This window comes from Euphorbia lathyris, chromosome 4, assembly GCF_963576675.1.
Source record: "Euphorbia lathyris chromosome 4, ddEupLath1.1, whole genome shotgun sequence".
NCBI lineage: Eukaryota > Viridiplantae > Streptophyta > Magnoliopsida > Malpighiales > Euphorbiaceae > Euphorbia > Euphorbia lathyris.
In genome coordinates, this window is record NC_088913.1 from 93,534,276 (window position 1) to 93,558,459 (window position 24,184).

Genomic DNA, 24,184 nt, shown 5'->3' on the forward strand with positions numbered 1-24,184 from the left:
GTCATAAGCAAAATCTAAAATAACGAAATCGGTAGGAAAAATAAATTTGTCAACTTTAACTAAAACATCCTCAATTATACCGTATGGTCTTTTAGTGGTTTGATCCGCTAATTGCAAAACCATATTGGTACGTTTGATGTCTTCTTCTAAGCCTAACTTATTAAAAATAGATAATGGCATCAAGTTAATGCTTGCTCCTAAATCACAGAGACAACTGGGAAATTCAATATCTCCCAATTTACACGGAATGGTAAAACATCCGGGATCCTTGAGTTTTGTGGGCAAATTACTTGACACAATCGAACTGCAATCTTTAGTTAGCGAAATGGATGAAATTCCTTCCCAACTGATTTTCTTTGAAATTAAATCTTTGAGGAATTTACCATAATTGGGAATTTGTGTAATCGCATCCATAAATGTTAAATTAATATGCAAATTCTTAAGTTTGTCTAAAAATGTTAAAAGTTGTTTGTCATAGTCCTTATTGCGGACTTTGTGTGGAAAAGGTGGTTTGGGTACAAAAGTTTTTGTACTAGAGTCAATTGGTGCATCTTTTTGTTTTAATGTATCTTCTTTGGGCTTTGATAAATCAGTTCCAGGCAAAGTTGAATTTCCGGGCATTTCCGGGCCTGAGTAATTTTTCCCTGAACGAAGAGTGATACCCTTAACATGCCCTTTCGGATTTTCTTCCGTATGGCTTGGAAGACTTCCCTCTTTGCGGGATGGAATTGATTTAGCGAGTTGTCCAATTTGAATCTCCAAATTATGGATGCTAGATGATTGGTTTTTAATAAGCTGATCGAATTTATTCTCGATCCGTTTAAAACCATCGTCGTGATTACTTATTTTTCCGCTCATAGCATCAATAAATTTGTCGATTTTAGAAGATAAAGTGCTAATCGTATCTCTGGATTGATTTTGATAATTAGTAGTACGATTTTGATTAGCATTAGCATTATTATTATCTCTCCAGTTAAAGTTAGGATGATTTCTCCATCCAGGATTATATGTATTGGAATAAGGGTTATTATTTTGGTTTTGCCCTTGGTACGTGTCCACGTTCCGCGGGCCACATACTGCTGTTGATTGCCATTTCCTCCAAAAGTTCTCTTGCTTGGGCAGATGTTTTCTTCATGAATAACCCTCCAGACATAGCGTCCAATGAACCTCTAGTTGTAGATTTAGTCCATTATAAAATGTTTGCATTAAAAGTTCAGCGGGCAATTGGTGGTGTGGGCATAAACGTTGAAGTTCTTTAAAACGTTCACAGACCTCATAAAGAGTTTCATTATCATTTTGAGAAAAAGATGTTAACTCTTTAATGACTCTTGCGGTTTTTGCTAAACGAAATTTTTTTTGATAAAAATGCTTGGGCTAATTGCTCCCAAGTTTCAATTGATGCGGCTGGCATAGAAGTTAACCATTCTTTGGCTCGATCTTTCAAAGTAAAAGGAAAAAGGCGAAGTTTGATTGCTTCTGCAGTTACATCAGTAATTTTAAAAGTGTCACAAATTTCTAAAAAATTTGTCAAATGGGTATTAGGATTTTCGTTAGGTAACCCGTAAAATGTTACATTATTTTGCAACATATTAAGCAACGCAGGCTTAATTTCAAAATGATGTGCATTAATTTGGGGTCTAACTATACTGTTTGTTACACCGGCCACTCCTGGCCTAGCGTAATCCATAAGTGTGGCCATAACTTCTGGCTCAGTAATTTTAGTTTTTATTGGGGTTTTGTTTTTCTTTTTCTTTTCTTTCTTGTTCTTTTTAAGAGTTCTTTCAATTTCTGGGTCAATAGGATCTGGTGACGTGCCCGAACTTCGAGAACTGCACATGAACTTGAAATTTCGCACGAACCGAAACTACCTACAAAAAAGAATTTGAAAAATAAATATGTTAGTAATTGAAAATAATTAAAAATATAAAAGTTTGAATAAGTAGGAATAAACCTAGATTCGTAATAAAACACGAAAAATTTAAAATTTTGTCAAAATTTTGGCGTTCCCCGACAACGGCGCCAAAAACTTGTTGAGCGATTTCTGCAAGTGCACGGTATACGCTTGTAGTAATAAAAGATATCGATCCCACAGGGAACGTTTTTCGAACAAAACTTATTTATAATCGGTTAAATTTACTTTAAGGTTTATAATATGGAAAAATCGTTTAATCGGTTTTGGTTTTGAAATTGCTAGAATGAGAATTAGGTTAGATTATGAAAATGTTAGAAAATATTCTGATTTAAGAATGAATTTGCAAGATAGGAACTTTTAGTACTTTTTAGAAAAGTAAACGAATGTATTCGTTTGCATTAAGCAAAGAAAACAACTTTAAACTTTGTACGAATTATAAAGATGAAATAAATGACGGAACCTCTAATTAATTGGCTTTGAACATGACAAAACCCTTTCGGGATAGTTGCCCTTAATCAAATTAAAACTCTTTCGAGATAATAATTTGCCTAAGTGTTCAACAAAGTTTCCTTGTAAAGATTTTGGATTAAATACGTTTTAATGAAAACACCAGCAGTCACTTTAGTGGATTGGTTACCATAAGCGCTGCATAAAAATCTATCGAATAGAACGGACTTTATTAGATGAAATATAAATTGATACAAGTTTACAGAGAACATGGAGCATGGAAACATTCGACGGCTTGCAAGTGAACGGGTTGATCAATCCTTTCCTTGGGTTTCGTTAGAGTTTGTCAGGCTCAGGGGCGGATCCTCTACTCAATCTTCTCGTTGAATCTTCGTAATAGAGACTGGGTCGGTCTACTACCAAAATGAAAACTAAACTGGAACAATGACTAAACGTTACTAAACTTGTTATTATTGAATAAACAATGTGTGTACATCATATTGCTTTTTACAGAATCGAAATCTAACTTCTGAATCACTTGATTCGGAATTTCTGCATAAATTCTATACTAATCTCTTTTTTCTACATATCTTCAACTCTCCATCAACTCTTTATTTATAGATGTTGATGAGTCTTGATTGAAGTGTCGTGTCCGTTGTGAAAGATCGTGTCCATTGCGAAAGGACGTCTTTATCCACCCGAACGATCGTGTTTCATCGAAAACGAAAGTGTGTAACTAGGCTTCTAAAATCTCCTGCTCGTACCGAGAATCTTAAATTCTCTACCGAGAATGGGGGAGCATCAATTGGTCTTCAAACGAAGGAAAGAGAAGCTGGGGAACGCGTGTCGCGACCGTGAATTTGGGGGTCGTGGTCGCGGCACGGAACGTTTTTTGGTTTTTCAGCTTTCGTTCGCGTCCTCGATTTGGCGTTATTAATTTCTGTCGTCTTCGACTCCTTTTGTAGGGTTTTTCTTCTGTTTTCGAGCTCTTTTCGTTCCTATTTGGATTTTACCAAATATTTATGTACCTTACAAGAAAGAAACATACGTGTTTGTACTTATTTTTGCATGTGTTTGTACTTACTTTTGCATGTACTTATTTTTGCATGTGTTTGTACTTACTTTTGCAAGAAAGAAACATATTTATGTACCTTTTCGTTCCTATTTGGACTTTGTATGTTTTGGTGTATATTGTTCAATTTGGGTCCTTACTAATATGTGTTTGTACTTATTTTTGCATGTGTTACAGCTTGTAAATGCATTTTTGTGGTTGTTGAACGGAAAAAACGTCCATCAGAGTCAGGATTGGACTGCCATCGACTCAAATTTCTTTGGATTTATGGAGCTTGCAAATATGACCAAGAATTATGACAAACCCGGAAAATGGGATCAAGCCAAGTTGTTTGTGCAACGAATCAATGGGATGGAAGAGTTTCAAACTCGGCCTTGGTATGAGGTTAAACATGTGCTAATATCCATGAACTATAAAGGAGAACACTGGTTACTCGGGGTGTTCTACGTGGAAGAAATGAGGATGGAGTTCTACGATAGTCTAGAGTCAAATGCATCCAACGAATCAATAGACAAATGGCTAGAACCCCGGTTTCGTATTATGACAAGAGCAATAGAAGAGGCCGATTATTGGAATAAAAGTGGGAGTCCTGATAACGGTAACCGATTAATAAAGTGGGAGAGGGCTCGCGGGTGCCCACAACAGCTGCGCAAATCCAATGATTGTGGTGTCTTCCTATGCTTGTTTGCTCAGCTTTATGTTGAAAAAGGGCCATTATGTACGGATTATGGATTCTCCGGGTCTGATGGATGTTTCTATCGGTTGCGGGTGTGCTTGGAACTCTTCAACCAACGATTGTTCAACCAGAATGATCCAATTACAAGGCCTAATTTGCTTGGATTGTAAACTTTTGTAAAATGTAAACGTATGTTGGTAAATTATTAATGTAAATTGTTATTGTGAGACGTTTGTTGGTAAATTATTAATGTAAATTGTTATTGTTGTACGTTTGTTGGTAATAGGACATATGGGACCATATCAGCGTCTATATAGTCAATATGGGACCATATCGGCGTGGATATAGGACATATGGGACCATATCGGCGTGTTAATAAGACATATGGGACCATATCGGCGTGGATGTAGGACATATGAGACCATATCGGCGTCTATATAGTCGATATGGGACCTTATCGGCGTGGATATAGGACATATGGGACCAAATCGCCGTGTTAATAGGACATATGGGACCATATCGGCATCTATATAGTCGATATGGGACCTTATCGACGTGGATATAAGACATATGGGACCATATCGGCGTGTTAATAGGACATATGGGACCATATCGGCGTCTACATATCATGCGTCTTCAACCCACCATCCCCCGAAGATTCTGTAGTTTTCATCAAAATGTCTCCATCCTCTGGTACTTATGGAACAAACCGAAATGGATCCGTTCTCCATCTCATTCCTGCTTCATCATCAATCTCATTCAAACTTGGTTGAACATTATCAATCGATGGTTCTGAAACGGATCTTTGGCGATCATCGTTATGATATACGTGATCATCATTGTCATATCCATTGTAGTCGTTATCATATCCATGGTCATCGTTATCACATCCATTACCATATCATTGATCATCCCCGTGCACTACATTATCATTCCTATAATTGTGATCCAATGTAATATCGTCTAGCCCAAGAGGAGATTGGGTATATGGATTCATGACATGTTTTGCCAGACCACGAGTCTCAATTGCTATGTTCGGTACACAAGAACTTATTCTGGTTGCCTCTACTTCAGCAACATTTTGTGGCCATAATTCAGCATCAATTGGTCGTCTTACTTCGGCAACAATTGGTCGTCTTACTTCGGTAACAATTGGTCGTCTTACTTCCGCAACACTTGGTCGCCGTACTTCAGCAACCATTGGTCGCCTTACTTCCACAACACTTGTTCGAGAAGTCATAGTCACATATAATGGCATCACATCGGGTTTATTCCATCTACAAAACTCAACGAAACCAGCAATATCACTGTCATCCACTATGTGTGCTAATCTTCCAAAAAGTTTATTTGGACCGTATGTTGTGTGCATTGCCATTTGTATGTCAAAACAGGTTGCATCAACATTCAAGGAAGCGTGAATTCTATCTCTCAAAGTTTGATAATCAGTTGGCGTTGAAAAATGGAGCACCTTCGATTGACCACCAACGTATATCATAGTGTCCATGGGCCCCTCTTTTTTCCATTCTCCATCCCACGAAAGCATACACAGCCAAGTATTCGGGGTGGACATATTTCTGCATTATCATAAACACCGAAGTAAATTATATATTATTTGTAACTTAACAAAGAAAGCTAACGAAAAATATATAATATTGGTATACACATTTCAAACTATAAAATATGTCGATATATGTCGACATATGTCGATACAACTTAAATATAGACACCTATCGGCACATATCTATACATAAGACTGGCTACTCCGCCGATATTTGACATATATGTACGATGCATTCTCGTGATAGATGTCGATAGTGATCATGTATCGACTACTTTCGATGAAAGATCAAACGACGTTTTTCTAGAATGATCTGTTAATGAGCGTTAAATGCATGTAATGATCACTTTGACTTTCACTCTAAGCATTAAATACGAGGCTTGTCTGTTGAGATTCTCCATGAACAATACAGTTCTTTCTCCTATAAATAGACGCTTTGTCTGTTCATAGTATACTCATTCTAGTAAACTCTCAAAAAACTCTCAAACACTCTAGTTTATCCAAAAATGGAAGCACCACCACGACCACCTCCTCTTCCTGAGTTCGAAGCTTTAATAGCTACGTTCGGCGAATCCTTCCGTGATGGTGACACGGACGAGATAGTCCGATTCATGAGGGGCATGGCGCGCACCATGTCTTTCGTTGCTGAGTCCATGGCTGACCATCTGGAGTCAGTTAGGGAAACAAACAGGCGGCTCAGGAAGACAATTAGGCGCCTCAAAAGGCAGTTGGAGAAGTCCAAGATGGACTACGCTGATCCCCTTTTGGGTCCTAGGTACCTGAATGTTTAGTTTATGTATTTTTTGTCTTTCATGTTTATGTACTTTTGTTGTTTTGTGTGTTTGTTTCTGTTTTCTGTATGTGTTTTGTGTTTTATTGTGTTTTTTTTCCGTTTTTCCCGTTTTGTGTATTTTTTCTTTATTTTAATATAAAAATATTGTTGTTGTCTATGTTTTATGTGTTTTGTGTTTGAATATTATAATTTAGAATGGAAAAAATACGTCGATATACGTCGATATTCATCATCTAACGACGCTGATATGTCTGTCGTTATGAATAAGATATCGACGGCTATCGACCTTTTTGGTAAAAAATCGCTGATGAGTGAAGTTCAAAACGAAATGCATCTTCCTACAACAATGTCTCTGTTTTTAGGGATTCGCACGAACAGGAATAACATGAAAATGCAACAGCAACAATATACATTGGGTTTTAGAGAAACAAAATGCTACATCTTAACCATGAATATGACGAAGCTTTAAATATTGTAAATAAATGAAAGACTTACATGATTGTGTATAAAATCTTGAAGCACAAACTGTGGGTTGGATTGATTGTTGTTCGTTGTCTGTAAATCGATTTGTTCTTTAGAGAGAGAGAGAGAGCGAGAGCGAGGGCGCGAGAAAAAAGAGGAAAATGGGGGGAAAGAAAACGTTATAAAAGATGAGGGCAATATTGGAATTTAGTTAATGAAATGTGTTAGTTTTGGTGAGTTTTTCAAAATGAGTTAGAAAAGAAAACTAGCCCTTTAAAAGGTGCTAGTTTTGTAATTATCCCTAAATTATATGGAAACAAATTTAATCACATTATAATTTGACTGATTAATATCAAATTTAAACTAATTGTTTTACTCTAATGGGAATCAAATTGGTTAATAAAAGTTAACCTAAAGGAAATGCATGACATTGACTAATGAAAATTATACCAAATAAAACAAATTAACATAACCTAAAACATCCTAATTAACCCAATTGATTGAAGAAATGGAGCAGAGCTTAGTTGGCCCATCCAGAGGAAGAAAAAAGTTGGGAAAATTACACAGAAATTCATGTTTTAACAACTATTTACAACTATGTCAAGTTATAATTTTGGGTTATGTCAAACTAGTAAAATTAGTATTTTTAATATATTTTAAGGATTAGAATTTATAAATTAGAAGTCTACAATATTTTTTTTTTGTTTATGATTTATGAATTGGAGTCTAGAATTTTTAAATTATAGTATAAAATCATAATATATAAAGAATAATGATATATTTTTGGTGATATGATATTTTTTACTTAATTATGATATTCATGTATTTGATCCGAAGAAGTTTGTGCCGTAGGCCTAGTGTGCATAACATGTTGAAAATGGTTATTCGAAAAGAAGAAACTGGTTCTCATTAAGGAACAAAAATGTTGATAGAAACTATTTATACTATGGAAGAAAATAAAACCACGTACTAACACCCTTTAAATGCCTAATAACACAAAAACTCCACAAACTATTTAATGTATTCTACATCCCCTCCTCAATATGAAATACATTGTAATTTCATCTTGATCTTTGAGACTTGGATGGACCCCAAACTTGAACTTGTAATGGTTGAATTTTTCGGAGATTAATATAAGATATATGATTGGGCCTTAACTAAAAGCTCGAACTTATAGTTAAGGCCCAATCATATATCTTATATTAATCTCCGACGCACCCCCACACGCAAATGCCCTTTGGGCTTGCAGCGTGCACAACACAGGCCCATCCTGCCATGTGTTTTTAATTCCACAAATTAATGAGGTTGACGGGAATCGAACCCTCGACCGTTTGGTCCAAAACGTCTCTGATATTATCACAGTATACAAGGGCAGATTTCTGAATAGGGCAGCCAAGTTCAAGTAGAAGATTCCGATGGATGATTTCTCGGTGTTGGTGCTCATGGTTTAGTGATTCGGGTTTTAGTGTTTCAGAAGAGGAGGAGGTGCGCCGGTAGTGGTGGCGGCAGCCGTAGGTCAGAAGCAAGGGGAAGGGGGAGGTGGTTCGAAGGATAGGAAGAGGGAGAGAAATTAGGTTTAGGTTTATGGCTCTAGATACCATGTAACAATTTGAATTGTTCAGTGATTGTTATTGATGTATCAAATGATATATATACTGTTTACAGTTTGTATTTGTGTGAATGACTAATGCTATACTGTATACTGGAAATAGGGAACTAACTATTTTACAAAGAGATAAAGGACTAAATAGTAATTATGTCTAATACACCCCCGTAGTTGAAAGGTTCGGAGGCCGAACATTGAGACTATGCCGGAAGTCTTCGAAAAGAGGTGTTGGTAGTCCTTTGGTGAAGATGTCACCGACTTGGTATCGAGAAGGAACGTGCAGGACGCGAACCTCTCCTTTCGCAACCCACGAACAAAGTGAATGTCCATCTCGACGTGCTTCGTACGATGATGGTGAACGGGATTACCAGTGAGGTAAATGGCGCTGATAATCTCCACATATGATGCTTCGAACTTATAGTTAAGGCCCAATCATATATCTTATATTAATCTCCGACAGAATTAGCATCTAGAACATTGTCTAAGCAAGCTACAATTTCATACGATGAAAATATGAGGTTCAAATAAGCAAGCTTCCATGTATTGCCTTATAAGATGACAATAAGTTTATATGTGTTTCATATTTTCATGCAAAACTGGGTTGGTTGCAATGTAAATGGCTGCTTTAATAAGAAAATCTGCAAACAAATAAGATAGCCACTTCAATTTACAAGTTGTGATGGACATTGCTCTGCATTCTGCTTCTGCAGAACTCTTACTAACTAGCCTTACTTTTTAGATATCCAAGATACCAAACATTCACAAATAAAAACAAAAAATCATGTCATGTATCTTCTAGTTACCTTACATCTCCCCCAATCCGAGCCACAAAATCCCTTGATCATCTTTAAGTAAGAATTTGCAGGATAGAATAAACACATGTTCATTATGTGATGATGCAAGAAGTGTTGCAGGAATACAAATTGTTCTAATGATAAATCGTAAATTATGGGAAGATTGTTGTTTGTTTTAGCAGAAATTGTAGGGCTGATAAAGGAAATTATGTTTATTTCATGTTAAGGGTTTTAGAGACTACGAATCAAGGTTGCTATTAGGGTATTCCTTTGTTGTTCCGTAGAAGTCGTAAAGTTGTTTGTCATTTAATTAAAGGTAGAGCATGAAAGCGTATTCAATCACTGCATTCCAAGTTTTTATCTCGGGAGTAAGGAGATATTTGTAATTTATATGTTTAAAAATATGTCAACACCAACATTTCAACAACAATATCATTGAAACAACTCCAAGAAATAAAATGTAATGTTCACAAGTAATAAAGTTCACTAAAGCTATGAAACAATGTCCTTAAGGTCTTAAACTGTATCATGAAAACAACTATAAAACATAATTAAACCAAATAATAAATAAAATTCACGAGTAACCATACGAAAACATTCAAAAGTGAATTATAATAAAGCAAAATATTAACGCCCTATTTGGCCTATATCATATGCAAAATATTTTCGTTTGCCCCTTGTTGTATTACTTGGTAAAATTTGCCCCATGAGATTTTTTAATAGATGAAATTTGACTGATTTATGATGTAAATTTGTCTGATTAGTTAAATTTTTCTCATGACATAATTTTTCGCATATACACGTGCCAATTGTTTTCATTTTTTCCCATATAGACTTAATATATCAATAAATAAGGAATTGATTTTTTTTCTTATTTATCCACATATGAAGTCCATATGGAAAAATAATTAAACTAATTGTCATGTGTATATGTCACGTATCAAAAATTGTGTCATATAAGAAGAATTAACAAATCACATAAATTTTTATTCAAATAGGTTAAATGTCGCATATGAGAATGGTATATAGAGCAAATATTACCAAATGATAACACAAGGGTGGGGGCAAGTGATAAGATTTTGGATACCACATAGATCCAATAAGCCTTTATGCTTAAAGAAAACAAAAATAATAAACAGTTTTATTCATTGTCGTTTATGCGGTGCCTACGCAGCGTCGAAACGGAGGTAAGGCGTGTAAAAAACACATGGGGAAAAAACGTTTAGAAGGACTAATCGGAAAAGAATCAAAACGAATCCTCGATTTCGAGCGCCTAGATAGTTAAAGCCGTGTTGTTTTTTTAACTGTCAATATAATATCTTTAAATGAACATTATATATATATATATATATATATATATATATATATATATATGTAAGATTAAGGGTTCATAAATTAGGGTTTATGACTATAAGATTTACTTTAAGATTTAGGGTTCTTGTTTCTCAAAAAAAAAAAAAAAATTAGGGTTCTTAACTTTTTAGGATATAAATATATGTTTAGGATTTAAAATATTATATAAATAATTAAGTAAAAAACATATAATTAATTAATTTGATATATACATAGATATAAAAAAATGAGTTAACTATTATAGTATGATTACGGGGATGACGCCCTAGTCGCTCGCCGCCACCGTCTTTTTTCCTCCACTCCCTTCTCTGTTTCATCATGTCTTCGTCTGTCCCCTTCGACACTCTGCCGCAATCGCGCACCTCTTGAGTCGTAGAGCCTTTGAACGTTTCATGGGCAAGCGCCCGCCGCAGATGATATTGCTCATTTATTTGGGCGGCCTCGAGAAACACCCTCATTGGTGCAAGGTAACACGGATGCTCCTCTGGGATCTTCGAAGCTCACTTTCGCCACAGCGGTGGCAAGCTCGATTCGTCTGATACCTGATTCTGCTCATGCCAAAGTCTCAAAGAATAGGGTTTCAATGCCGTTCAGATTCAGCAGTTTATCTATAATGAAAGACTTCAATCATGCAAACATTCAGTGATCGCCCGACTGCATATATCCAAAGGAGACTCGCAATGGAAGCATTCAGAACTCAAAATCAAGCTCAATCAGATCTGGCACAGAAATATAGACTGCAAATTAATCTCTTTTAGGTAAGGGATTTTATCATTTCATTATGCCCTCAGCAAGCTCACTTCAGGACATTTGGGGCACTGGAGCTCTATCCCTAAAGTCGGGAATTATGCGATTCATTCCATGGACGCCTGGGTTCAATCCGGAATCTTATAAGACCACAACAGCTTAGGTATGGCATCAGCTATATTCAATGGCATCTTTTAGTGTTTTAGGTTTAAATAGTCGGATGGCATCAGCTATTTCTGGCTTGAGACCTCCCATGAACGTTCCTACTAAGGCCTTTTGTGTCCATCCCGAACCTTGCCCATAGGTCTTCCACAAATGCTTCCCACGTCACCACCTTGCCCTCGTTTCTGTACACCCTCTTAAGCCATTGCCACCATTCATTGGCTTCACCCTCTCAATGATAAGAAGCCTGAGGTACTTTTTTTGATTCAGTCGTCATCTGGAAATCAAAATACTGCTCAGCTCTAGTGTACCATACAGTTGGATCATCTCCCATGAATTTGGGAAATTCTAATTTAACAAGTCTGGACTCGAACATTGGTTTGTTCTCCTCGTTTCCTTCTTCTCGCTTCATTCGATCTGATGTAGTCTCCATATCATCTTGTGGTCTCTTGTCTGCCAACATTACATTGGACAGCTTATGATACAGATTGAAAAGCGATAAATGAAGGTTTTAATCGCAAACCAACAAAGAGGTTCTTCTCTAGCTAAACTAGAAGGAGTGAATCTCAATAACAAGGTATAAACCTTAGGTTCTCAAAGAGAATAATATTTGTTTGATAAAAGTTGTTTCATCCTTACAAATGAGGGTTTAAATACATCCCCTAATGATAATAAAAGACAAGGACTACCCCTACTAGGATTTCAATAAGGCTATCCATAAAAGGGTAAAATAGGTGATACGCCCCGACAATCAGTACAATGGTACAGGTACGGATTGTCAGGGTTGTTGGTGAAATACTTCGGGAGGAAGTAAACCTAGAGATCCGCCCAGTGGTAGATGTTGATACGCCTCCTTGTGTACTCCTAGATCCGCCCCACTCGTAGGTCATGGGGACCCGCCCTCCTAGGTACAACCTCCATGGGTCTGATGTCTGAGGATCCGCCAGAGCGCGTGTGATCAGTGATCCCAGTTAGGATGTCCGCATCAGCTTAGTGATTATCGACTCAAGCCTTAACAATCTTTCCCCAAGGCTGCTTTCAATGGAATTGAACCCTTGTTGCAGGAGTTCAATTTTTGGCTCCGCTTGTTCGATTCTTTCTTTGTTTGTTGCCATAGTAGCGTGAGCTCTGATACCAATGATAGGTCCCAATCAGTAACTCAATAAAATCAATATTCTTTTAGGGTAAGAATACATCACAAAGTTTGTTTGATCATATCTTTTTTGCATTAACTTCAGCAAGTTTAAATACAAAAACAAATTTAACAACTTAGCCTACTTTCTAGAACACAGGATAACAAAAAAGATCATGGCCTGAACAACCATATCCCACAACATGCGCTAGAGCATTTTTAGGAAACACTACCTGCTTTAATAAAAAGAAATAACAAATATAAAATTATTCAGTAACACAAAAATCCATGTTGGCAAATCACATACTTCACTTATTCCATATGTTTACGATTCTTTTTATGCACCCTTTGTAATCTTGGAATCCTTACAAAATTGAAGAAAATTATTTTTATAAAGATAATATATCCCTATTTTGTTATTGTGCATGTCCTTTGCGGAGTAACCTATAATGACAGGCAGAAATCGCATTCCTAGTGAAGCCTATATTGACTGTCGTGGGTTCCCACCTAGGTGACCTTTCATGCATGGTCCTCCTTTTCCCCATCCACCTCTGCACCCTGCAATTTCGAGAGGATGAACTAGAAAAGCAGCGTATTGAAATCCTTAGGATCCTTGTTGATAATAGTGGGATAATGGAATATCAGATGGCTCTTCAGAAAGAACTTAGTGCTTCGTCGCATGAATCATGTCATAGACCTTTGTGTTTCAAAAATCATCATAATAAATCCCAAAATTAGACCTTTATGTTTCAGAAATGTTATTGATTATGAATAGAAAGCAAACATTGAATTGCTGGAGGAGTAGAGACCAGCAATGCAGAAGAACATGGTTTCCATGGGTGGTGGTTGAAAGCTACGTGCTAAACTGGCAAGTACTGATGCTCGACCCTCACTTGCAGGTATAACTGTCACACATTTGCTTTTCATGTTAATTGATTTATTCATATCCAGTCCTTTGTTAGTGCATGCCTTCATTTTCTTTTCTACAATTATTGATTAGTGTTCACGTTAAGAGTAGATTATTATTATTAGGTGCCGTGGCAATATCAAACCTCTATACAACTCTGATTTGAACTCATTCAAAAAAAAAAGGATAAATTTGTTAAACTTTACCTTTTGATACTCTGATTTTACCACTGTTGGAAATGGTTTGTGAACTTTTCTTGCTTGTAAATACTAATTCTATAAATGTGCCTCTCTACTCCAAAATGCCAAAAATTCATTAATCCCAAACCATTTTAATGAAACTCAAAAAATGAAGAAGTTAATGCTACCCAAAAGTCTATAGTCTTCAAAGGTAAATTATGCTCTGATGCATGGCAATAATTCTCCGTCCACAGAAAGAAATGGAACTGTTCATGCAGCTCGAGCTGCTAATCTAGTGCCGAGTAAAGCAAACAGGTGGTTAATTTATTGGGATGTCCAGAGCCAATTTGGTTGCTGTTGTACTCCAACTGGTTAATTTATCAAATGGGGCTGCTGGCCAAACATCCTCTAACACAACCATACGGGTCCACATAAATGTATCAACACTAACCAACCTGTATGGTCTGAAACACAGTTTATTAATTTCCAATCTCAACATAACCACCTGTATGGTCTGAAACAGTAAAGGCAAACAGGTGCCTTCGGTGGTAACTGAAAGTTCTATTGGGATCTAGAGAAGCAATTTGGTGGCGATTGTACTCCAACTGGTTAATTTATCAAATGGGGCTGATGGCGCAAATGGATCAACACCAACGAACCAAGTGCAGGTAGTTGAAACACAGTTATTCACTTCCAATCTCAGCATAACCACCAGGAAATGCCTTTTAGCATACAGCATAAAGTTGCTGTTCCCTAAAATCCAGTAGAGACGTTGCAAGAGTCTGAATGAAAGGGCATGCCTTTTTGAGAAACTGCTAACTAAAATTATCAAGAGAAACCAAGTTCCCCCCAGTCAACAGATGCTAATACCAGCTCTGCTGCAAAATTGTCTGCTGATGATTCTAGCATTGTCAACCAGGACGCAGATGATGATGATGCACTTTCTGTTGAAGCCAAAAGAGATATCCCATTTATTTGGATGATATTACTGGAGGAGAAGAAAGTGTAGAAATTTCTATAATGAATAAATATGGCCATCTAGAGTTGCAATTGAAACTTGCACATGTAATTCCAGCAATCTCATTCCCATAGGCTTCAATTGGTTTGAAAGGAATTACTTTATTTCATCAAGTTTGACCTAAAAAGCCAAAGCTTAAATTAATTCAATTCTACCACAAGCATTTATATAGTAATTAACAATTTAATCCAGTAACTTTAGATCTTTAACCAATTAAACTAATAGACAATTGTTAAAATTCCGAATTTTATTTCTTAAACAAGCAACCAGACCTCATCCACCATAGTGTTATCAAATCCTATTTTTTCATACTTATTCTCCTAGTCAATTTAACCCACTTATCACATAATTAAAATATCACTATCACATCTGACACTCAAATTCTAACAACGAAAATAACCATTAACCCAATTTAAACACACTTATTATATAAATAAAATATCATTATTACTTAATTATATAGCTCAGCCCTCAAATTGACAAATTTTGAGAAATTGACCGAAATACAATAAATATCAGGTTGAGATAGCATGAAGGAGTAGTATGAATTAAAAATGACTGATGACAAGTTATACAACCATAATCTAGTCAAGAGGATAAGGCCAAAACTAACTGAACTAATCATAACTGGTCATAAGAATATCTTACATCATGAGTTTCATCAAGTTTGAACAGTTTAAACAACATACAAAAATCAGCAAAACCAAAATGACAATATGAAACAAGGACCACACATGAACTTTTGAAAATAAATAACATTGGATAAAGGCATTTGTTGGTATGGTACAACATAATAACACAATGGACCAATCAATAAAAACAACTATTCAGAAACATAAACTACTTAAATAATGCAAATTAAAATGCAAGAGAGATAAACGATAAACTTACTTACTTGCAGCCTCTTATCATCCTCCTTGTTTTCAAAAGAGATTATTTTTGCCGGCCACTTCTGCAATCACTGTCTGAATAGCTTTTCTTTTTTCCTGTTTCTGAAGATCTGTTGAATCACTCCTATCTTGATATGGATTTTCTTCATATTTCTTAAATGTCATATTTCCTACACAAAATTAACTAAGTAAAAATCATTTGTCTTTTAGATGGATTCAAATTTTTCACTATCATTCTAGATATGTTCAATTTTTTTTAATTTCTTAAACATTACAAGATAGATCTATTAACATTTCTCCATTTGTTTTCATTTAAAAAAAAGAACTCAATATCCATATCCTTCATAAGCAATGATACAATTTATACATGTAGGTTCGGAAACTTAACAAGGAAAAATAACAAACTCCACAAAGCATTATATGTATAAATTTAAAGGTGCAGCTCAAAGTTTAAATTTGAAAGCCATACATATATATTAAAATTAGGAGCTTTGGCTAGATTAGAAGAACAAGCTAAAAATCAGTGCATGGAATTTGTAGACATATTTTTGAATCCCATCAAATGAAAATATATACAAGTAATGAGAGTGAGTATTTATACATTTCTTGGAAGAGCACGAGCAGAGCAACGACGCTTCTCCAAAGTGAAAGATACGGGTCATTTGATGGACAGCTGCTGCAAATATAGGAGATTTGGGAGGCTAGAGTTTCTGTCCATCAATCATTTTATTTATATGTGAGATTTAGGAGGGTATTTTTGTATTTAACTTTTATCACCTAGGGTTTCTTTACATGATCCATTTGTGTATATATTTTTTAAATTTAAGAATAACATTTTTATTTAATTTATTAGATTTTTATATATATTCCCTTCATCAACACTTAGGTTTAATCGTGATTTTTTGAGACAATGATGAAATTAACTTTTTTTAAGCCGAGATTTAGCTTTAACGTATGAAATAGTTCAATTTTAACCTAACGTTTCTAAATAAGATCAAATTTAGCCTTACGTTACTGAAAATTTAAAAAAGATGCTTTAACTGCTTTTAATTGTCATATTAAACCTTCTAAACAAGTTCGTTGATAAATTGAAGCATTTCCTACATTTGTTTGTTGATTATTTGAAATTATATTAGTACTACCATACAAAATTTAAACACATTGACAAAACATATTGTGATTAACATGTTTATTTCAGATTTAATTTCTTGCATTTTAACATATTTTAGTAACTATTTTATAACACATTGAATATTTTAGACGTAATTGATGTTTGGAAGGTCCGATGACAATTGAATAACAGTCAAATAAGTGCCAGGGTCATCCTATAATGTGTTTAAATAAGCGACCTTAGCTTAGCTTTGATCTAATTTTTTCATATGAATTTAAATTTAATTAGTTATTGACTTGATAAAAAATAACTAAATATTGATCACATCCTTTGTTAGGTGAGTCGGGTTGGACTTAAGAATTACTATTTTTAGCAATGTTATCAAACCCGGACCGGACCGGCCGGTCGGACCGGTTCGATCGAGAACCGAATGGGAGTCCGGTCCGAGCTTGACTGGTTCGATGGAGGCTCTGAAAACCGGTGTGAACCGGCAGCGGACCGGTTCGACCGGCGGTCAAACTGGGAACCGGCCAACCCGGTTCACACCGGTTTTGACTATTAAAAAAAAATTAATTTAAAAAAAACAGATTGAGGGGGTAAGTAAAAATAGCAAAAGGAGTCCGGGCTAAGAGAGCTCATTTCGGTGTGGCATTCGCGCCGCCAACGTCGTGCGGGTGCGCCCCTAACCCGATGGTGGAACGACTGCACCCCCCCTGCGCGTGAGAGAGCATTTCCCTTAGTAATTACTTAAAGGCTTGTGAAGACCATTTACTTATAAACTAGTTAACATTCTCATTTCTTTCCTATGTGGGATAAGAATGTTTAGTTTATTTTTATCTTCTTCTAAAGCATTTCAAGTGGTTCATTTTAAGCGTCAATTTCTCATTCACCGCTTGTCTGTTTTGAATTTATAATATACCGTTAAAAATATCGCATGACATAGAATACGTTTACATACTTCAAGTTATTCTAAATTTTATTTATCCGTTATGTATTTAAGTCTCAAGTTGACAAAAAATAACAAACCAAAAGTTGTTTATAATTTGTTTTGGATATATATAATTTATAAAAATAATTTTAGATTAATTATATATATTTAATATATATATATATATTATTTATTTATTTATTACGTCATCCGGTTCGACCGATCCGAGCCATCCGATCCGACCAAGTGACCCATGATCCAGTCACCAATCCGGTTCGATGTCCGGTCCGGTTCTGATAACATTGATTTTTAGTGTGTCCCAAACCGGTCTGAGCCTGATGTAATTATAGTACGGGCTCAGATGGTCCTGAACACAGCAACTAAGGGTCAAGCCCCATTAGGCCTGACCTGTACCTATCTGGCCAGCCCATAAACAAGTCTACCACTCCTTACTAATTTGAAATAATGGTTTTGTTGGCCCAAAATAAATAAATTTCATTTTATATATATATAATGTTTGTTTGTCAATTTTAGGATATAGTTTTCATTGTATCTAGAAAATAATAATGATAAAATAAAAATAATAAATACATTCGTAAATTCATCCCAAATACGCGAGGCGTACATCTTCATACGCGGGGCGTACTCCACACATCCAAAGGCGTTTCAGGATCAGGAGCACGTTTACGCGGGGCGTGCATTTCCATACGCAGGGCGTATACCGCGCATCCGAAGACGTTCCACTTCAGAGACTCGTTTACGCGGGACGTACCCTTCCATACGCCACGCGTAAACGTCATCGACAGAACGCGCAAGCCTTAGAAGCCCTAATACGCAGGGCGTAACCGACATTACGCGGGGCGTATCCTCTCTTCCGGCAGCAGTTGGAAGCAGTCAACAGCAGTTAGTGGGAGTTGAAGTAGTTAAGTTAGTTGGTGATGTGGCAAGTTAGTGGGAGAGAATTTCAAGGGGTAGGTGGTGAATAATTACCAAAATGCCACTGAATAATTACCAAAATGCCACTCCAAAATACTATAAATAGACCTCCTCCCCTTCATAAAAAATCACTCAATCCAACAGAACAAAACTCCTTCCTAAGGTCCCTTCCAATGCTCTCTAGTTCTTAGTTCTAGTTCTTAGTTCTTAGTTCTTAAGTCCCTTTGTTCTTAGTTCTTCAAGTTCTTTCTTTCGTTCTTCGTTTTTTCTTAGCTTCGATTCCTCTTTTAGCTCTTCTTTAGCTCCAATTAAAGTTCCAATAGCCTCTTTCCAAGTTGTTCTAATTCAATTTAGTATTCCAAGTCTTTAGTTTGCTCAATTCCTAGCTAGAGCTATGTTTTCAAATCGATTTTCCAGATTCGTCCAATTACCTTCAAAGCCCGATTGCGTCTATTTAAAGTCATTTTTTGCTTTCAATCCCTTCGACAAAGTTGTTCTTGACGTCTTGAAGTTCAATTTAGTATATTTATTTGCCCAATTCCGTGCCCAGAAACTCTATTTACAAACCGATCTGTCCAGCCCAAATCCTTTTAGACATTCTGTTTCCAGAATTTTCCAGATTCGTCCAGTTATTTTTAACTCCCAATTTCGTCTACTTAGCATTCGTTTTAGCCTTCGATCCCTTATAGAAGTTTTTCCCTGACCTCCTGAAGTTAAATTTAGCCTATTTACTCGTCCAATTCCGTGTTCTTAAGCATCCAAACGAGCCTCCCGAAGTTGAGGGTTAAATCTGCCCCATTTGCCTACCAACGTTTTGCCATTTTCAAGATCATATACCGTACGGGCCCGACCAGTTGCAGCTCTCCAAGGACCTCGCACCGACACCAAAATTCAACATCAATCCGAGATAGCTACTGTGGCTCCGAGTTTGTTGTTGAATTCTAATTTATTTTAATTGCATTTCAATTCCTTGTATTTGATTTGTTCTTCCCGTTCAATTGAATTAGCTATATGTTTAGTATAGAAGTTCTTCAATTGTAATTCATTTTCAATTTCATGCTTACCTCAAACACATGTATTCAAACCTTGATTTACATCAATAAAATACCGATTTTTCACCAAATCTCGTGTTAATTTCGCACCTTCAATTTCTTTACTTTTCCCATCTTCAATCTATACGCTTAGCTTAAATAAAAACAATTTATCTCGCAAAGTTTCTATAACGGCTTGGGACTTTTTCAATCCTTGCGTCCCTCGTCAATCGTTTCGTTTAGAATTCAAATTTTGGGGCGCAAATTCCATAAACTTAACCATTTTAATTGAGAAGTAATCTTCTCTGGCACGCCCTCACCCTAACCACACGTGACAAGGTTGAAAATTAGCATATTCGCAAAATATCGCTAACAGTTTTAAATTATGGTTCCACATTGACATGTTAATTTCAGGAACTAAGGAACTTTTGAAGTTGGAAATTTTAGCATTTATCTGTAAAAACTTTACATACTTTTAATTCATTCTATAATTGAGAATGTTTATCTTATTTTAGAAGGGAGTAAATTTCACTTAATTATTACAATATATTGAATTTCTATTTGTATAATAACTTTATTGCAAATCAATAGCAAAGAATACAAGAATAAATAATCCATTTAAACAATAAAGATTAAGACCTAAAACAGAAATTGTTCTAAACAAATTAAATGAGATAACAAGATGATAGTTAACGTCCAAGATGTAGCGTTTATTACTATCTCTAACACACCCATCATGTGATTGCCCGCTGGGCTTGAAGCTATACAACACAGGATCAACCTATAATGTGATTTAATTCTATTAATAAATGATTTCGAGCCCTCAAGGTTCTAATACCATTTCAATAAATCAATTGAAATAAAAATTTAAGCTGATAAGTAAGACCTAAGGTACAACTTTTATTATTATCTCCAACAAGTAGAAATTCCTTGCATCAACCATGGCTAGGATAACAAGGCAGATGGATAAGGAATAACACCATAATTTTGCTTGCTTTAATTGTTGTAGAAAATGGCATCAAAGTTTTTTTGAAAGTATCAACTTGGTTCAAAAGTATAAAATAACACCATTTTAGATTTAGCATTTGTGATATTGTACTAATTTAACCTTGGCTAGCAGAATTTGGGGCTAAATTACCTAATTAATTTAGGTGATTACGTAATAAATATGCGCATACAACTTGACTTTTAAAAGAAGCTACTGACGAGGGATACAAGGACTGAGAAAATCTCTCCATTTTGGGTTCTTAATGTCGCTATAGAAGCTTTAACTTTGACCAAACTTCATTTCCTTCCTTATGCCCAGTAATAAGGTCAAATCAATAATTACATAACAATTTTCTAATCTATCAAATTGAAAGTGCATTATAAATTAACCTTACATACAGGGGAGTAGCAGAAGGGTGTACAAGAAGCTCTCCCGCACAGACCCCAAATTTAAGAGGGCCCAATTTTTTATTTATTATAAAAAATCTAAATATATTATTGTTATTAATTATTATGTGAAAAATTAAGTGGATGTTAACTTATCCAGAAAATTAACTCTTTAAGAGTCTTAAGGGGTCCAATTTTTCTATTATTATTATACAATATCTAATTTAATTATTTTTATTATGTTAAAAATTAAGTTAAAAGTATTAATTTTTTTTAATGAATATGACCTAATTTTTCATTTAGCACAGGCCCCAAAAATGTTTAAGACGTCCCTGCTTACATACTATGTTTTGTTTCACATTGTTGAATTGAGCCAAACATGAAAACTCACTTTCTCTTTTGCTCTTCCTTCTTCAGAAAAATGTTGCAAATCTACCTACAGCTTTGGTGGGATTTGTTGTGAATCACTTCCTTAACAACAGAGGTCCAACAAAGAAATCTAGTACACTAAGTGTTGTTTGATAAAACTGAAAGTACGTGTTTAAAATATTGAATGATTTAATTTATATAAAAATATTAGTTGATAATGTTTAAGTTAAAATGTTAACTTAAATATTTTGACTTGTCAAAACAAGTGGTTTTTAACTTAATTAACTAATTTAAGTGGTGGAGAAACAACGGTTATCAAACACACTTAAATTAAATAAGTGCTTACCATTTTATTTTAAGCAATTAAGTGGTTTATCAAACAAAAATTTGAGAAACTTGAAGAAAAACTCACATCGACCGGATTCATAAAAGATGTCAAGGTAATAAAATCCAAGTCTGATATTGAGCTCATCTATGTAGCACATATAAATTTCTAATTACAAGCATTCTTGACATGAAAATCTATGTCAAATAGGCTATTTCTAATCATCGATGCAAAGTGGATCTGTGAGAGTGAAAAAGGAAATTGCATCATATTAAAAACAGCTAAAATCACACTTCATCATACCAAAAAAGAAAAGGAAAAAAAGAAAAATCTCAGACTCAATGTGGCTTATGAACAAAAAACTCTACACATTTCTTTAATTAAAGAAAAATCACGAGAAAACTGAAAAGTTCGTGGTTTATACTCATTCCAGCAATCTAAAGGAATTTCCTTTTCTGCAGACCCAGAACCGGAACCAGAAGCATTCTATTCAGAAAAGACAGTCTAAAGTTGTATCATTATCCCACCTCTTGCATTTCTTGAGCGTATCTGTTGGTCATCTCTGTGAATGATGCTAACACGAGAAGAAAAATCAAAATGATACTAGATAGACATAAAACAAAAGATCCAAAGCAAAATGTAATAATCATATAGAACTTATGTAAATACAAGAATTCAGTCAGCTGCTGCCGATTAGAGTAGAATGTAAATAAAAACAGAACTTCCTCATTCACTCATTTCTCAAAACAAACATTAAAATACCAAGACATCTATTGTGATTCTGCAAAAAAATTGCAAGATTTCAATGCAAAACAATTTCAAATTCAACTTAAAATTTTATTGATATGCCAAAACATCTCTATAGAAGACTAGCAAGGCCAGGTTAGAACCTCTACATTGGCCATATTTAAGTTGAGTGATAATAACATGCTCAAAACCTCTTAAAGTTGTCGCTCCATACAGTGTTCTTTGCCTGGCTGAACAAACTTGAACCTCTTAAATGTTTCCCACAAAACGTTATATATTAGTGGGGACCTAGTATGTTCGACATAAAAATATATCATATGGCGGTGAATATTTAGTTTTCCGTAAAATTAGATATATTTTTATGTCAAATTGGATATGTTCCCCACAAACTAATTATATGTTTTAGTGACGAATAAGTGAATTCCCTACATAAAGTCCGTATAGTGGCGAATTTTGAGTCGTCATAAAATTTTATATAATTTTGAGGTGAATTAGTTCATTTTTCCATAATACAAAGATATGTTTTAGTGGGGAAATTGATAATTTCCCACACAAACCCCAAAATTTAGGGACATTATAAATTTCCATATAGTGGCGAATTATAATTCTCCATAATTATATATATTTTGTGGGGAATTTTATTATAATCTCCACTAAATAATGATATGTTTTAGTGGAGAACTATTGTAATTCACCACTTAAGCTTTAAAAATTTAGGCGCCACATTTAGGCGCTAAAATGAATCTCTTTCCCTTTCTCTTCTCTTTCTCATTCTGTTTCTTCTTAATTTCTTTATTGTTAACTGATTTCAAAATGTACCAAATGTGTTGAACTTGTTTCTGTATAATGATTTGTTTCTTAATTTCTTTTCTTGTTTGGAACAGGTCTAGGTAAGCTTCTTAGAAAAGAGCACACAATCACTATTCACTCTTATCTCCCCTTTCCTAGCATATGCCTCTTTATGGCATCATCTGTGTTCTAAAAAAGGCAAATCCCTAGTTCAGGTGATTTCTTTAATAAATTTCATTATTTGTTTGTCCTTAGGCTTCAATTTGATAATGGTCAATTTTGTCTTTTAGTCCAAGCCTGATTTTGGATGAATCTGTGTTGGTCAAATTCCTAGTCTACTAAAGAAGAAATCTTTTGCTACTGTGTTATTTGGGTTCTTGCAGAAATTTCCATTCACAAAAACTACATAAGAATAATGGCATGTTGATTTTGTTGATTTCTTTGTGTCCAAAAAATTTGAATAATGTTGATTTTGTTGTTTTAAGTGTTAAAAAATTGAATGATGTTGATTTGCAGATCTTTGATAAATCTCAACCTACTGCTGAATTTTAACTAAAATACTTCCTACCAGCAGATACCTTAATTTGTTTCATATTTGAAATTATTACGTGTTGAAGTGTCAGGGTCTGATAATGTTAGTAGTGAGAGATCTAAATGAGAGAACCATGTCGGATGAATTTGAACCTTGGTTTGTGGATTCGCTTCCAAACTTCTTATGGGTCATTTTGTTTGATTTTACTCTTTAGTATGACAAGTAATTAAATGCCTCTCTAATCCTTTTAATATTTAGTTTCTGGTGATGGTGATTCTCATCAATCTCGCATTAACTTAAACCTACATGTCTATATTTATTTTTGCTTCTCTTT

The 24,184-nt window shown here is 35.0% G+C and overlaps 1 non-coding gene across 1 annotated transcript; it reads left to right on the top strand.

Moving 5' to 3' along the window:
* Positions 1-1,222: 1,222 nt before the first annotated feature.
* On the top strand, positions 1,223-1,329 carry LOC136228272 (small nucleolar RNA R71). Its single transcript, XR_010688600.1, has one exon. It is a non-coding gene; the product is annotated as a small nucleolar RNA R71 (small nucleolar RNA).
* Positions 1,330-24,184: the final 22,855 nt, after the last annotated feature.